Source organism: Podarcis pityusensis (assembly GCF_964106645.2).
Source record: "Podarcis pityusensis genome assembly, chromosome: 13".
NCBI classification, from domain to species: domain Eukaryota; kingdom Metazoa; phylum Chordata; class Lepidosauria; order Squamata; family Lacertidae; genus Podarcis; species Podarcis pityusensis.
In genome coordinates this window covers 15,540,684-15,556,499 of record NC_138038.1, presented here as the reverse complement: position 1 = coordinate 15,556,499, position 15,816 = coordinate 15,540,684, and the positions used below count along the sequence as shown (strand labels likewise).

General features: G+C 44.1%; 1 protein-coding gene across 8 annotated transcripts in view; it reads right to left on the bottom strand.

Moving 5' to 3' along the window:
- ZNF385C (zinc finger protein 385C) overlaps window positions 1–15,816 on the bottom strand; it is a 159,780-nt gene that overhangs the window by 71,145 nt on the left and 72,819 nt on the right. The window lies entirely within an intron of this gene.

Genomic DNA, 15,816 nt, shown 5'->3' with positions numbered 1-15,816 from the left:
ATGAGGTATTAACATCGAAATTGGATGGTGGGGTGGGGGGAAGCGTGCGGGAGGGGGGCGGGAGATGAAAGAGGAAGGGGGGGGGGTCAGAAAACACCCACCACTCTTTTAGCTTCTTTGAAAGGCGAAAGAACACACAGACAGAATTCTTTCGCCACTAAAACAAACCTGGCTAAGAAACGCTGCCAAAAGCAAAACAAAAACAAAGACCAACAACTTTCAGCCACACACGCACACACAAAATACTTCATATGACCTTGTGGTTTTTTTAAAGCATTCACTGACACTTCGGTTCAACTGGACAGCAGTTAACAGCTGTTGATGGCCTTCCTTCCCCATCTGAAAGCTGAACTTGCGCATCCTTTTGTTGTTCTTTTAATGACTGGAGATCATGTGGCAATGAGTCCCGCTGCGTAATTGGGCAGCAGTGCCTTTGAGCCAATGGCCCACGTGAGAACTGATGACATCCCACGGAATAAGCAAACGTCTATTCAGCCATGGGCTTCGTGGGTGGCCTTGGGGATGTTTCTCCCACACCTGGAACCTCATTTCTCCCTCAATTTGTAAAATGGAAATACTGAAGAGTTTGGAGAACTAAAAAGTCCCACACTGTTTAGTGATATTTTGGTTAGCCTAATATATGTGTGTATATATATATACACACACACACACACACATATATATGTATATATATATATGTATGGAAGTGAGAGCTCGACCATAAAGAAGGCTGATTGCTGAAGAATTGTTGCTTTTGAATTATGGTGCTGGAGGAGACTCTTGAGAGTCCCATGGACTGCAAGAAGCTATCCATTCTTAAGGAAATCAAACATATCCATTCTTAAGGAAATCAGCCCTGAGAGCTCACTGGAAGGACAGATCCTGAAGCTGAGGCTCCAATACTTTGGCCACCTCATGAGAAGAGAAGACTCCTTGGAAAAGACCCTGATGTTGGGAAAGATGGGGGGCACAAGGAGAAGGGGATGACAGAGGACGAGATGGCTGGATAGTGTTCTCGAAGCTACCAGCATGAGTTTGACCAAACTGCGGGAGGCAGTGGAAGACAGGAGTGCCTGGCGTGCTCTGGTCCATGGGGTCGCGAAGAGTCGGACACGACTAAACAACAACAACAACAATATAGGTATTGCTCTAATATGGGCTTTGGAACTTTCACAGGGTTGATCCACGGATGAATGAGAGGAGAGCCCAAGAGCACTTTGCACATTCAATGTTGTATGAAATTATATAATTTCAGGTCAGGTCAGGTCACAACAGTCAATGGACTGTTGTTTGAAAAATGTAACCAAGCAGAGAGTCAACTTGGCACAGCAAATGGAGCTTTAGATGTGGTAGAATAAGATCTGGGTTCAAATCTCTGCTCTGCCTTAATGCTCACTGAGGTCACATTTACATCACGTTTAAAGCACATGGTTTCCTCTGACGACTATTGGGAGCTGTAGTTTACTCCCGAGCCGCCACAGAACTACAGCTCCCAGGATTATTTGTGGAAAGCCATGTGTTTTAAATGGATGGTGTGGATGCAACTTCAGAGACCTTGGGCAAATCACTGTAACCTCACACCTGTTAGGATTATACGGGATATCCCTCAGTTACAAGGTCCTAGTTTTGCACCACTCCTAATGGTGTTGCCAAATCCACCCCTTTATTTATTTTTTCACGTAGAAACAAAGGACTGCCATTTTCTCCTACTGCACTTGGGGTAAAAATCTGCTGAGTCCCCAGGGCGGCCTACACCGAGAGAGACCACTCTTGTGCAAGAATACACAGGGTCATAGTTGGAAGGGACCTTGAGGATCATCTAGAATAGAATAGAATAGAATTTATTATTTACTCCCCGCCCATCTGGCTGGGTTTCCCCAGTCACTCTGGGCGGCTTCCAACAAAGTATTCAAATACAGTAGTCTGTTAAACATTAAAAGCTTCCCTAAACAGGGCTGCCTTCAGATGTCTTCTAAAAATCTGGTAGTTATTCTTCTCTTTGACATCTGGTGGGAGGGCGTTCCACAGGGCGGGTGCCACTACCGAGAAGGCCCTCTGCCTGGTTCCCTGTAACTTGGCTTCTTGCAGTGAGGGAACCGCCAAAAGGCCCTCGGCACTGGACCTCAGTGTCCGGGCAGAACAATGGGGATGGAGATGCTCCTTCAGGTATACTGGACCGAGGTCATTTAGGGCTTTCAAGGTCAGCACCAACACTTTGAATTGTGCTCGGAAACGTACTGGGAGCCAATGTAGGTCTTTCAAGACTGGTGTTATGTGGCCTCGGCAGTGGCTCTCAGTAGTAGTCCAACCCCTTGCAATGCAGGAATATGCACTTGTTCCATACAGGGATTGAACCTGCAACCTTGGCATTATCAGCACCATGCTCTTAACTAACTGAGGTATCCAGCTGCTGCTGTGGTGTGTCTCTGCAACATGGAGGTCCTGCCTAGCCACCCACACAGTTCTCGTCATGATTCCAACGTGTTATACAGAGCAAATGACAAAAGGAATGTTTTTAAACACACTCATAAGGCCCACTTTGTTAAAATGTGCAATAGTAGCAGGTTTGTGGATGGAGAGGTGGAGCAGTGTTAACATGGGGACTTAAGGCTCCCACCAGGGCCTGGAACCCTGTGCTCCACCACTGAGTCACTGATCTTGTTCCTGGGCCTTTAACAGTAACCTGACATGGACAGGTAAACCTTTCCCCAACCATCGACCTGTCTCCATGCCAGGAAAAGCATCACCTGCTATATCAGGATGGTGGTAAAGTAAAGGTAAAGAAACCCCTGACCATTAGGTCCAGTCGCGACCGACTCTGGGGTTGCGGCGCTCATCCCGCTTTATTGGCCAAGGGAGCCGGCATACAGCTTCCGGGTCATGTGGCCAGCATGACTAAGCCACTTCTGACAAACCAGAGCAGTGCACGCAAACACCGTTTACCTTCCCCCCGGAGCGGTACCTATTTATCTACTTTCACTTTTGCAATGGGAGCTCACCCTGTCGTGGGGATTCGCACCGCCGACCTTCTGATCAGCAAGTCCTAGGCTCTGTGGTTTAACCCACAGCACCACCCGCGTCCCCAGGATGGTGGTACTAAACGCCAAAGTGTGACTAAAGGTGCTGTGAGAGAGAGCCAGTGTGGTGTAGTGGTTAAGAGTAAGAGTCACGTAATCTGGGTAACCGGGTTCGTGTCTCCGCTCCTCCACATGCAGCTGCTGGGTGACCTTGGGCCAGTCACACTTCTTTGAAGTCTCTCAGCCCCACTCACCTCACAGAGTGTTTGTTGTGGGGTAGGAAAGGAAAGGAGAATGTTAGCCGCTTTGAGACTCCTGAAGGGGAGTGAAAGGCGGGATATCAAATCCAAACTCTTCTTCTTCTTCTCTTCTGTGTCCAAGCTCTGCCAGCAAACCTTGCCCTGTAGCACCCTGCTTGGAACAGTCCTACCAGTGGGGCGAGGAAACTGGAAACATATCTAGATGCTAAACCTATCAAGAGACCTAAAATAGTATCTGAAAATATGGCGTCTGGTTGGGTTGTGCGTGTTTCTGTTGAGTATCACTGAAGCGTCCATAAGCATCTTGCATATGGTTCTTTTATTTTAACTGCTGCTCAGAAATGCCTGCTGCGAAGTCCCTGCTGTCTGTCCGTCTATCCGTCCACATACTTTCTTAAGACCTCTCTAACAAATCTGGAGGAGACTGACTGACTGACTGACTGATCCATTCTGGAGAGGAAAAAGAAGTAATTTTGGCAGACCTAATTCTAGGGTCAACCAAGATCACTAGCTTCCCCAAGCAAATTTTCTTCGCTTAGTCATTCCAGGGGCCATAGGAAGGGGAGCAGGTTGATCGGGAAGAAGATTAGGACCCAAATTAATAAAGCTGAAAGAAATGTCTCTCTTCCTCTCCCTGCTCTCCCCCCCCCCCCCCCCGCCTTTTGCTGGCTCTGTAACTGGAGAATCAGCAATCAGAATAAAGACTCAGGTGTTGAACCAGGGTGGGGGCAGGGAGAGGGGGATATGCTATCTTTCATCATGGAAAGGCCAAGGAATCAGTCTCTGCTTTCTAAAAGCGGATACAAACTTATGCACAGAATTGCTGTTTTGGAAAAAAAAAAAATGGCTGCAGACAGAGAAAATATAGAGTAGAAATCAAGAGGTCTGGCCCTGTCTTTCATTCTCACATGCTCCGCATTCTGATTCAGAAACACTATCCTCATGCTAAATATTAAAGCTGTCAATCAAATCAATTAAGTGCTTTGTGGCGCAATGCTAACCATGTCTACTCAGAAGTAAATGGTACTGAGTCTAACGAGGCTTAGTCCCTGGTATGTGGGGCATTTGAGTCGCTCAGTGCTTGTACACAGTAGACCCCACAGTAGAGGCATTCCTGCCTTCTAGAATGCCTCTTCCAAGATGATTGTTATAATACCTGATTTATTTATTTATTTATTTAAAGGTAAAGGTAAAGGTACCCCTGCCCGTACGGACCAGTCTTGACAGACTCTAGGGTTGTGCGCTCATCTCACTCTAGAGGCCGGGAGCCAGCGCTGTCCGCAGACACTTCCGGGTCACGTGGCCAGCGTGACAAGCTGCATCTGGCAAGCCAGCGCAGCACACGGAACGCCGTTTACCTTCCCGCCGGTAAGCGGTCTCTATTTATCTACTTGCACCCAGGGGTGCTTTCGAACTGCTAGGTTGGCAGGCGCTGGGACCGAGTGACGGGAGCGCACCCCGCCGCGGGGATTCAAACCGCCGACCTTTCGATCGGCAAGTCCTAGGCGCTGAGGCTTTTACCCACAGCGCCACCCGCGTCCCCTATTTATTTATAAATAAATAAATAAATAAATAAATCTGCTTCCAGATTACCGTATTTTTCGCTCTATAAGATGCACCAGACCATAAGACGCACCTAGTTTTTGGAGGAGGAAAACAAGAAAAAAATTATTCTGAATCCCAGAAGCCAGAACAGCAAGAGGGATCGCTGCACAGCGAAAGCAGCAATCCCTCTTGCTGTTCTGGCTTCTGGGATAGCTGCGCAGCCTGCATTCGCTCCATAAGACGCACACACATTTCCCCTTACTTTTTAGGAGGGAAAAAGTGAGTCTTATAGAGCAAAAAATACAGTAATCAGGATGCACCTCTCTAACTAAATAAAATATTGTTCAACTGCAATCCTGTACATGCTTACTGGGAAGTAAGATTCATTGTCTACAGTGGGACTTAATTCCAAGTAAGCATGCTCAGGAAGGACAGTGTTCCGTAGAGTTAATAACCTAATATAACCAATCAGTTGAACATGCTTCTGCGAACGGATCTGCTGTACCCAGGGCTTCAAAGAGTTCTGTACAGCACAACTGGGAAAAGGGAGCATCAGAGAGGGCACAAAATGCTAAGGGAATTCTTAACAGCTTGAAATCTTGAGTGTTAGGAAGTGCAAAACCTACTGAACAAAAATGCAGTGTTTGATAGCAAACACACAAACACACACAGAGAGATTTTTCCTTTTTCCTTAGCTGTTTAAAAAGTCAAGGAAAGGAAAGTAATATCTTCTTAGATTTAAAATACATATGAGCATAAGCAAAGAAGGCTCTGCTCTCAGATGGGGGGGGGCTTTCTTTTTAAATAGAAGCATTGACTTCTCTGTTATCAGATGAAAACCACTGGTCCATTCAGTGTCCCCTTCCCCTAATCATGCAGCCGCCCAACCAGCTAACGGATGTGGATGCTGAGCAGGTTGCTGAAAGGCAAACATTCCTTGGCTATGAATGAATTACCTGTGCTGTTAAGACAGAGGCAACCTGCAAGAAGTCAGGCACGACTCTAGCTCAGTGAGAACATCTATTCTATATTGTGCTTTCTATTATTAATTGGCACGATGGACTCCCCACCCCCACCCCCACTGCAGTTGTAAAACTAGCATATCAAAGATACGATTTATCATCAGCTTCTGCTGTTGTGAATGGTCCCTGTGGTTAACTTGTATACATTTGAGCTTTGTCTAAAAATGCCACAGACCTACTGTGCGTCTTGTTTTTCTTTTGATGCTACTGTTTCAGAACTCACACTCTCCGTACACAGTTGTACCTTGAAAGTCGAACGGAATCCATTCTGGAAGTCCGTTCGACTTCCAAAACGTTCGGAAACCAAAACCTGGCTTCTGATTGGTTTGCGGGGTTCGGGTGCCAAAACGTTGGAGAATTAAGCTGTTCAAAAACCAAGGTACGACCTGTATGTATTCTTATTTATTGTTACTATTTGTTAAATTTGCATCCTGTCCTTCATCCGCAGGTCTCAGCATAAAAGTACAAGGCAAAAAGCACAAAATAAATAGTCATAATAAGAACGAAAACAAACCAATAACTCCCCCTCCACACACACACACACACCACAGAATCATAGAGCTGGAAGGGACCGCAAGGGTCATCTAGTCCAACCCGCTGCAATGCAGGAATCTCAGCTAAAGCATCCATGGCAGATGTCCACCATCTGCTTAAAAACCTCCAAGGAAAAAGAGTTCACAACCTCCCAAGGGAGACCTTTCCACCGTTGAACAGTTACAGTATATTGTAATATTAATATTATACAGTGGTACCTCAGGTTAAGTACTTAATTCGTTCCGGAGGTCTGTTCTTAACCTGAAAATGTTCTTAACCTGAAGCACCACTTTAGCTAATGGGGTCTCCTGCTGCTGCCGCGCCACCGGAGCACAATTTCTGTTCTCATCCTGAAGCAAAGTTCTTAACCTGAAGCACTATTTCTGGGTTAGCGGAGTCTGTAACCTGAAGCGTATGTAACCCGAGGTACCACTGTATATAATAGTATCATATTAATATTATATTAATACACACACGCACACTTATGTATATATATGCCCAACTAAGAATAACACTCTGTGTATCTGATGTAGTAGACTCCAGCCCACAAAAGTTTGTTTGACAATAAATCGTTCTTTGATTGCTTCCATAGTATGGCTCTTTATTGCTTTCCCACAAGTCTCTGGAAGCAGAATTGAAACGGAGGCTTCCACACAAGCACTTAAGGCAATAGTGGTCACAATCCAGCAATGCCTTTCCCTGTGGCTAGAACCCTTCTTGGTTCACCCACAAGTTTGATTCAGCATCCCTGCAACAATAATCAGAAGTTCTATCCTCGTAGGTATAGCCCGTTTTATTGCTTCCAGATGAACACGGCTGGCGGATTTGTGATGAACACCTGCTCACTTGCCCCTTGAATAGTGTCCAGGTTTTGCCCTTTCAATTGGTAATTTTCTGTTCCTGCAATTGAGGGTGGGGAGAGACTTTCCTCAAATTATTTTATTTCCGTCGCTTATAACGAAATAGTACGATTGCTATTTATAAACGAACAAACAATGAGGAAACTGCCCTCTGTGGCAGCAGAAACTGACATTAGGGCAAAAGAGACAGCTCAGTCAGCAGAGAAGAGTTTTCCAAACTGTGTGTCACAACACGTTAATGTCCTGGCTGCAGCGTGTAGGTGTGTCGTGAGAATGCTCCTCCCGGGGCTGGAAAGGGGTTAGTTCAACCTCCGGTTTGCTGGTAAAACTGAACGACTGTGTCGCAAAATGATGCATGTCTAAAAAGCCTGTCACTAACATGAAAAGTTTGGAAAGCTCTGCAGTAGAACATGAGACTCTTAATCTCAAGGTTGTGGGTTCGAGCCCCATCTCGGGCAAAGAAATCCTGCACTGCAGGGGGTTGGACTAGATGACCCATGGTCCCTACCAACTTTGCAATTATATGATTTTATGGATAAAACCACCAATTTCCTCAGCAGTGCTTACCTGGAACCAGCTGTGTTTGTCAAGGAGAAACAGGCTGAATCAAGAAATGTTCAATAGCCATAATAGTGCTGTCCTTTCCACACTAGACGGCTGGTGTCGCAATTTTGTTTTATTATGTACAAAACAACTGTTAAGTAATCGTGAATGTGGGGTGGCTGGGCGGGACGCAGGAGGACAACTCCGGACTGCAACAAAAAATACTGGACTGCAACAGCTTGACAATATTGTCTGGATGCTCTGTAAAAAGTGAGTTAACAAAGGACAATCGTTTCAGAGAAAAGGGCTGGTGTGGAAGCAACTGAATAGCCACAGTGCTCTTGGCTGTTTTTGTTGCAACTTTGCACAACTACTCCTTGGGGATTTGCTCTATATTCAAAACACAGTAAATGGTAATATGCACACCCCAATTATAAAGTAAGATGGACATTTCTGCCCTCTTATTTTTTAAGACTCCTTTCCTCACCATATAATTTGCTATCATGCTGATCAAATTCGTTGAACTTATCCCCTTCCTAAATGCATTTCCTAGTATTTTTGTGTGCATTTCTTGGGAAGAAAGCAGGGAGCTTGCCTGTTTCTCAACTCCACGTGTGCGCCATTAATATGGAGGCAGTGTCCTTCCACCCCAAAGGCCGTGAGATGAGCTCTGGCTGCATTTCACACAGTGACAATGCTATACAAATGATAACATACAGTGGTGCCTCGCAAGATGAAATTAATTCGTTCCGCGAGTTTTTTCGTCTTGCGGTTTTTTTCGTCTTGTGAAGCACGGTGTCGGAAAAGCTTTGGAAAAGCTTCAAAAATCACCAAAGTCTTCAAAAACCTCAAAAAAGGCTACCACACCGCGTGCTATGAGTTGCTCCTCGAAGTCAAGTCGCAACTGTATTAACGGTGTTAAGAAAAAGGAAACAAACTTGCAAGACGTTTCCGTCTTGCGAAGCAATCCCATAGGGAAAATCATCTTGCGAAGCAACTCAAAAAACCAAAAACCCTTTCGTTTTGCGAGTTTTCCGTCTTGCGAGGCATTTGTCTTGCGAGGTACCACTGTAGTAATAAGCATCCATAAAAAGAACTCCACTCAGGTATGTGCAAGCGTAGAGGCAACTAGAGCCTTTCAGGGTAACACTGGTGCAGAGAGCAAGTAATAATTTAATCCAGGTTAACAGCTACAAAACCTGATCTGTACACAAACAAGCTCTGCCAGAAAAGGCCCTCTCCTCTATAAGAAACCAAGTTGAGATGCCGCCTTCATATCCACACAGCAAGACAAACGGCTCTGATCTAAGTGTGTGTAATTAGCACTCATTATAATCACACTAGCCCTTAACAGGTATCAAGGGTCAGTTAAGCAAGGGGCTTTTTAATCCATCGCATTTCAATGGTATCTGCTCTGCTGAACAGGTTGGCATGGAAACCGCTCGGGATGATAACCGATTTCCATTCCATTAGCTAGGCAAGGAGTAGGCTGCTCCCCCAAAGCACTTCTCTATGGTCTGTAGATTCTTAATAGATTCCTAAGCAAACTGATGACAATGTTCTTTTTTTTTCCCTTCAAAGAGAGGGTTCTAGTCCTCATGATCCTAAGGGAAAATGAATGTGTGGGTGTGAGAGAGAACTGTTCTCCCTAACAAAAAGCAGTTTTTATTACGTTCTTTATTAAGTGGAATACATCCGCTATCTATAATCTGTGGTTTTTTAAAAAATTCCACACTGAAATCTGGAACCTCGGCTGCGTCCAACTGGTTTTCTTCCCTCCTTTCCTCTGGACCATCATGGACTGCTACAGTTAAAGGCCGGATGCCAGGCAATGTGGAGTTTTGCCCAAAACAAAATTTCCCTTGTTAAGCATGTACACATCTGAAGCAGCTACACACCGATTCCTTTGCATGTATGCTCACGACAAACTGGCAGATCACGGCTTGCCTGGCAGCTTCTGACTGTTTTTGAAGCCAAGTGCTATTCTCCTATTTTCAGATGTTGCTGTCTGTGTGTCGCAGAGAGCTCACCTGTGTTTGATGGCATGACCTACAGAGATGGGGGACTGAGTTAACCAATTCCCCTTAAGGGACCACACTATCAATTCCACAAGGGTGATCTGTTTTGTTTTCATCTACCACTTACATCTCTGTGCCTTCTAACATAACATTCCCAGTTCTGGAAGTATTCTCCCCTACTTCAATCGGTTTGGCTCCCCTGCGTCAGTCCCTTTTCAGGATCAAGTAGTCTGCACTCGTTATGCTAAAACAAACAAACAAACAAATTGCAAGGCAAGAAAAGTGAATTCTGCAACCCATATAAATTAAGCAACGTTATCATATTTACATGGTATTTGCACAATTTATTCTGGGTTGCTAATCAAGAGTAGATGTCTGTGCAAAGGACAGAGGCCCCACTCCAAACTAATGGAAATCTTACTCCAGAGCTTTCCAAAATTTTCATGTTGGTTTCACACTTTTTAGACATGCATCATTTCGCGACACGGTAATTCAGTTTTACTAGCAAACCAGAGGTGAAACCAACCGCTTTCCAGCACCGGGAGGATCGCAGGGAGCATTCGCATGACACACGTCCACAATGCAACCGAAACACTAAAGTGTCGCAACACACAGCTTTGGAAAGCTCTGTTTTACTCAAGTCAGCTCTTTGGCTGAAATTTCAGCAGCCACGACCACACTTTCTTTGCTGCCTGAATTTTTTACTTAAAAATAAATAACTAAGGTGGGATTCTCAGGAAGCTGAATTCCATACCCTCCATCACTTTCTGCAGGTTTATTTGTTTTGTTTTTGTTTTGTGGAATGAGAGCATATTCCCAGCCCTCTCCATACTCACTCTTTCCGGAGTCCTTCCAGAGTGTGCCTAATGGACTTATTTGCTCCTTTGGTACCTCATGAAGGATACTTTATGCCACAATATTCTGAAATAAAGTGACACTCATGCGAAAGGTTTCCCTGTCCACTAGCATTTTCCCCCCTCTCCAGATGTTACACACGAGCTTTTCTTTCCTTACGTCCGTTCTGAGGAGCTGTATCCAATCACCACCCATCCATCATTTACCCTTCACAAATCACTTAAGGTTTAAAAGGTGATGAATAGCTGCTTGAAGGCTGACATTCTAACCACAGTTTTCCAGCACATATGCAGAAAGAAAGAATCTATTTATAGGAAGGATTCACAGTATCTCTCAAGTCTCCCCAACACCATCCCTGCTAGAAAGCTGCTGTAGCACGGTGGCTCAGAAACTGAACCACGAACCAAAACATTCCCGATTCAAATCTCACCCCTGCCACGAACATATCTGATTGTCGTAGACAAGCCACTCTCTCTTAGCTGCAATGCTCTATCCCAATATACAATATCCTCCAGATAATGCTAGCTTACAACTACCATCATTCCTAGCCAAAATAGCTGGGGCTGATGGCATGGGATAACCAGCCTCATAAAACCAACATGCTTATTCTAATTAATGCATGAAGGGGTTAATGCCATAGAGTAAGCTGCCCTGCCAGGGTTAGCTAGGTCACTCCCACTTTAACTGCACACTCTGTGGAAAATTTCTTCGTCTGTCCTGAATCTTTCAACATTCATATTCACAGATGGCCCCGGGTTCTAGCGCAAGAGAGAGAGAGGGAAATACTTCTCCTTATTCATTTTCTCCAAGCCATATATAACCTTATACACACAGTTATCATGGGCCATTATTACTTGCATTTCTTTCAAATAAAAAGCCCCAGATGTTGTAACCTTCCGAAACAGTAGAGTTGCTGCAGTCCTTTGATTATTTGGGTTGCCTTTTTCTGAAGCTTTTCCAGCTCCACGATATCCCTTTTTGAGGCACAGAGACCAGAACTACCCAAAGTATTCCAAGAATGGTCTCACCATGGATTTGTATAATGGCATTGTGATATTGGCAGTTTTAATTTTAATCCCTTTCCTAATGACCCCTAACATTGAATTCACCTTTGTCACAGCTGCTGCACGTTGGCTCAATATCTTCATCAAGCTTTCTACTATGACGTTCCCGGTCAGTCACTGCCAGTTCAGAAATGAGCATTTTTGCCCCAATATATCACTGTACTCTTGTTTACACTGAATTGCATTTGTCATTTTACTGCCCATTCAACCAGTTTGGAGAGATCCTTTCGGAACTCCTCACACGGTATTAACCATCTTTGTTCAAGATGATACTAAAAGCAAACTTTGCTACTTCATTGTTTATCTGTGACTCCAGGTAATTTATGAACAAGTTAAAAAGCACAGATTCCAGTACGGTCCTTGGGAGACTCTACTTTCTGCATTCCTCAACTGGGAGAACTGTCTATTTATTGCTAGGGCTCTCCAGATGTCCTTTTTATTTTAGATTTTAGATTATTTATGCTCATGGATAGTATTAGGGTGATTATAAGCTTTCAGTACTATTTCCAGTCAGTCCATGTCCCATAATGTCCTGCTGAATTCCTATAACTTTTAATATCACAGATGTTCTAAGGGGGTGGGGAGGTTGTCCCGCTTTTGTTGCACTATAGAGCATATATCATACTCCAGACAGCAATAATACGATAGCATCGGGGAAGCGCTGTGGAACAACTAATGAAGTAGAATGATGGGTGGAGAGTCAAGTATAAATCTACCAGAAGCACACAATTATTGATGCATATTATAATGATTGCATCAATGGCATTTTGTAGAATGTACTCTTTAAAAAGCAGAGACATCCCCTTGCCGACAAAGGTCCGTATAGTTAAAGCTATGGTTTTCCCAGTAGTGATGTATTGGAAGTGAGAGCTGGACCATAAAGAAGGCTGATTGCCGAAGAATTGATGCTTTTGAATTATGGTGCTGGAGGAGACTCTTGAGAGTCCCATGGACTGCAAGAAGAACAAACCTATCCATTCTGAAGGAAATCAGCCCTGAGTGCTCACGGGAAGGACAGATCCTGAAGCTGAGGCTCCAATACTTTGGCCACCTCATGAGAAGAGAAGACTCCCTGGAAAAGACCCTGATGTTGGGAAAGATTGAGGGCACAAGAAGAAGGGGACGACAGAGGACGAGATGGTTGGACATTGTTCTCGAAGCTACCAGCATGAGTTTGACCAAACTGTGGGAGGCAGTGGAAGACAGGAGTGCCTGGCGTGCTCTGGTCCATAGTCGGACACGACTAAATGACTAAACAACAACAACATCTCTTAAAAACCCCCCAAAAAACCCACTCTGGAGGGGCCCCTACTCTCTGCTTCCTGTTGCTTAACCAGTCCCTATCTACAGTATAAGGCGATCTGTCCCATGACTGCTAAGTATATAAAGTCTTTGGTGAGGATTTTTTTCAAAGGTTGTTGAAAGTCTAAGTCACCTCTATCTATATGCTTGTTGGCACTTTCAAAGCCTTCCACTACATTAGTGAGTCAGGACTTACCCTTCCAAAAGCCATGCTGGTTCTGCTTCAGAAAAACTTGTTCTTCTACATGCACGGTAATTCTATCTTTAATAACGCTTTCCACCAGTTTTCCTGGAACAGACATTAAGCTCACCAGCCTGTAATTTCCCAGATACCCCCCCAAAGGGTTCCACATTGGTTAATATCCAGCCCTTGTGTATGGAGGCTGAGCAGGGACAAGTTTCACACTTTGTTAGAAGATCAGCAATTTCACATTTGAGTTCGTTAAGAACTCTTGAATAAATGCCATCTGGACCCAGTGATCTGAGAGTTTTTAATTTGTCTGTAAGGTATAGAACTTTGACTATATACACACCATCCTTTTAAAGCACCCCCACAACCCCACAAGAATCCTGGGAACTGTAGTTTGTTAAAGGTGCTAGGAATTGTAGCTCTGTACAGAGTAAAGCACAGTTCCCAGGAATCTTGGGGTGGAATGAGGCAATGTTTTTAAAATATATAGAGTGTATGCAAGCTTAGACTCTTGCCACCACTACTCGCCTTGGTTCCTCAGACTATCTTCCTGAGAAACTTAGGTCAGGAACAGGGATCGTCCCTATATCTTCCAATATAAAGATAGATGCAAATAATTTATTTAGCTGTTCGGCAATCTCATTTTCCTCCTTTAGTGCACCTTGGATGGTATTTAAATAATATTTTGCTGGTGGTTTTAATGGTTTTAATGACGTGCTCCTCAATTTATTTGTGTGTGTGCGTCTCTTACTGTCTTACTGTCTGCTTGCACAAAATAATTGTGAAAATAATTGTGAAAAAGCCACTCCTCCTATCCATTTTTTCCACCTCTTCCCCATAGCCCCCTCTTCACTTTCTATCAAGGTCTACCATCCCCTTCATTTTTTACAGCCTGAGAAAAAGTGACAAGAAGAGAGCAGGGCTTGAGCAGATCAACAGATTGTATATTGCACATAACTTCCAATCTGGGCATATAAAACAGCTCAGTCTTTGAGGCTGAATGAAAAACGACAGCTTTGTACTTTACCCATAAGTCTCCGCTGCTCAGGGTTAGCCAGTGGCTACGGCAATTTCTATCTTTAAAGATCTCTCCAAATTTCCACTTGGATTGTGCACTGAGGTGGAGGGGGGAATAAAAGCCCAGATCGTTCTACTTCACCCTGATCAACGTGGGCCTACCATGTGTTAGCAAGGTAGAGACAAACTGGAAACACATTTTCATCTGAACATCTGGCACTGCAAAAATCTTTATCCTATCAACTGTTCCAGAAAGTGAACTGGGGAGGGGCAGAAACCGAACCCCCAAGGAAGTCAGAATTTGGGTTTATTCCTTCAGCACTTTCCTTAAGGCAGGTCTGCTACTCTTTGACCCCCAAAATCCTCACGCTGGCACAGCATGAATAAAATATACTCACTTCATAAACTGGGAGGACTATTTAATCCTACTGTGAACATAAATGCCCTTGTTAATGGATGAGCAATTTGTAAAAATAAGAAAACAGTAACACTCAAGAGCCTCTGATGACCCAAATATACCTGAGGAAACTTAACTCTGGGGAATGACAGCAATAAACCCTATCTGAAATTAAACTATTCAAAGCTAGGAGTTCTGTTTTTCTAACCTGGTTGTGTAAGCCATTTAGGGATGGCCATGTTCTATTGCAGCTTTCGTTACTGTTAATGCTATCAATGCATCCAAGGAGCTTACAAGCTAAATTATATTTTATATTCATAAAATATAACAAGTTATTCCCTATGGGTAAACAGAAACCAAAAACTAGTCATGGATACAAAGTACTGTATGTAGGGAAAGGCAATTATATCTACTGTGGGGTTCGCCCTGAAGATTTTGAAGCACAATGGTGGAGGTCTAAGAACATGTTAGAGGTTACAGAATCATAGAATCGTAGATGTGCTAGGGATCCCAAGGGTCATCTAGTCCAACCCCCTGCAATGCAGGAATGTCCAATGTCCTGACAGTGCAATGTCCCATACTTTTGCTAGCCACTCCTCTTGGGAAGGAGTTTATTTGGACTTGTGTGGCTGCTGCCAATCTCCCTTGTTTGTACGCTCATGCATCTTCCTGTTATGTTTTGTGGATGAAGCATATGACATCATCACATTGGTAAACTCATATCCCTTATATCCGGGGGTAGATACACTAATAAATAATAATAATAATATTTTTTTATTTATACCCCGCCCTTCCCGGATCAAAAACCAGGCTCAAGGCGGCTAAATTTAAAACACTTAATTGTAAAAGCAGCATAAAATATAGTATAAAAACATGAAAAACAATAAAATTCAAAGTTCAGAAATCAATTTAGGGGAAATCCATCTAATAAGCATTAGATAATCACCAGGGCTAGCTGGCTGAATTAGTCCTACTTGAGCCAGCGAGGAGGCCAGGTGAAAATTAGCTGTGGGGTCTCAGAGTGGGTAATCGTCATAAAAGGGGAGGGGGAGAGAAATAAAAGATCAGGCTGAATTCAAATTAAAGGCCAGGCGGAATAGCTCTGTCTTACAGGCCCGACGAAAGGAGGTTAAATCCTGAAGGGCATTCCACCAGGTCGGAGCCATCACTGAAAAGGCCCTGGCCCTGGTGG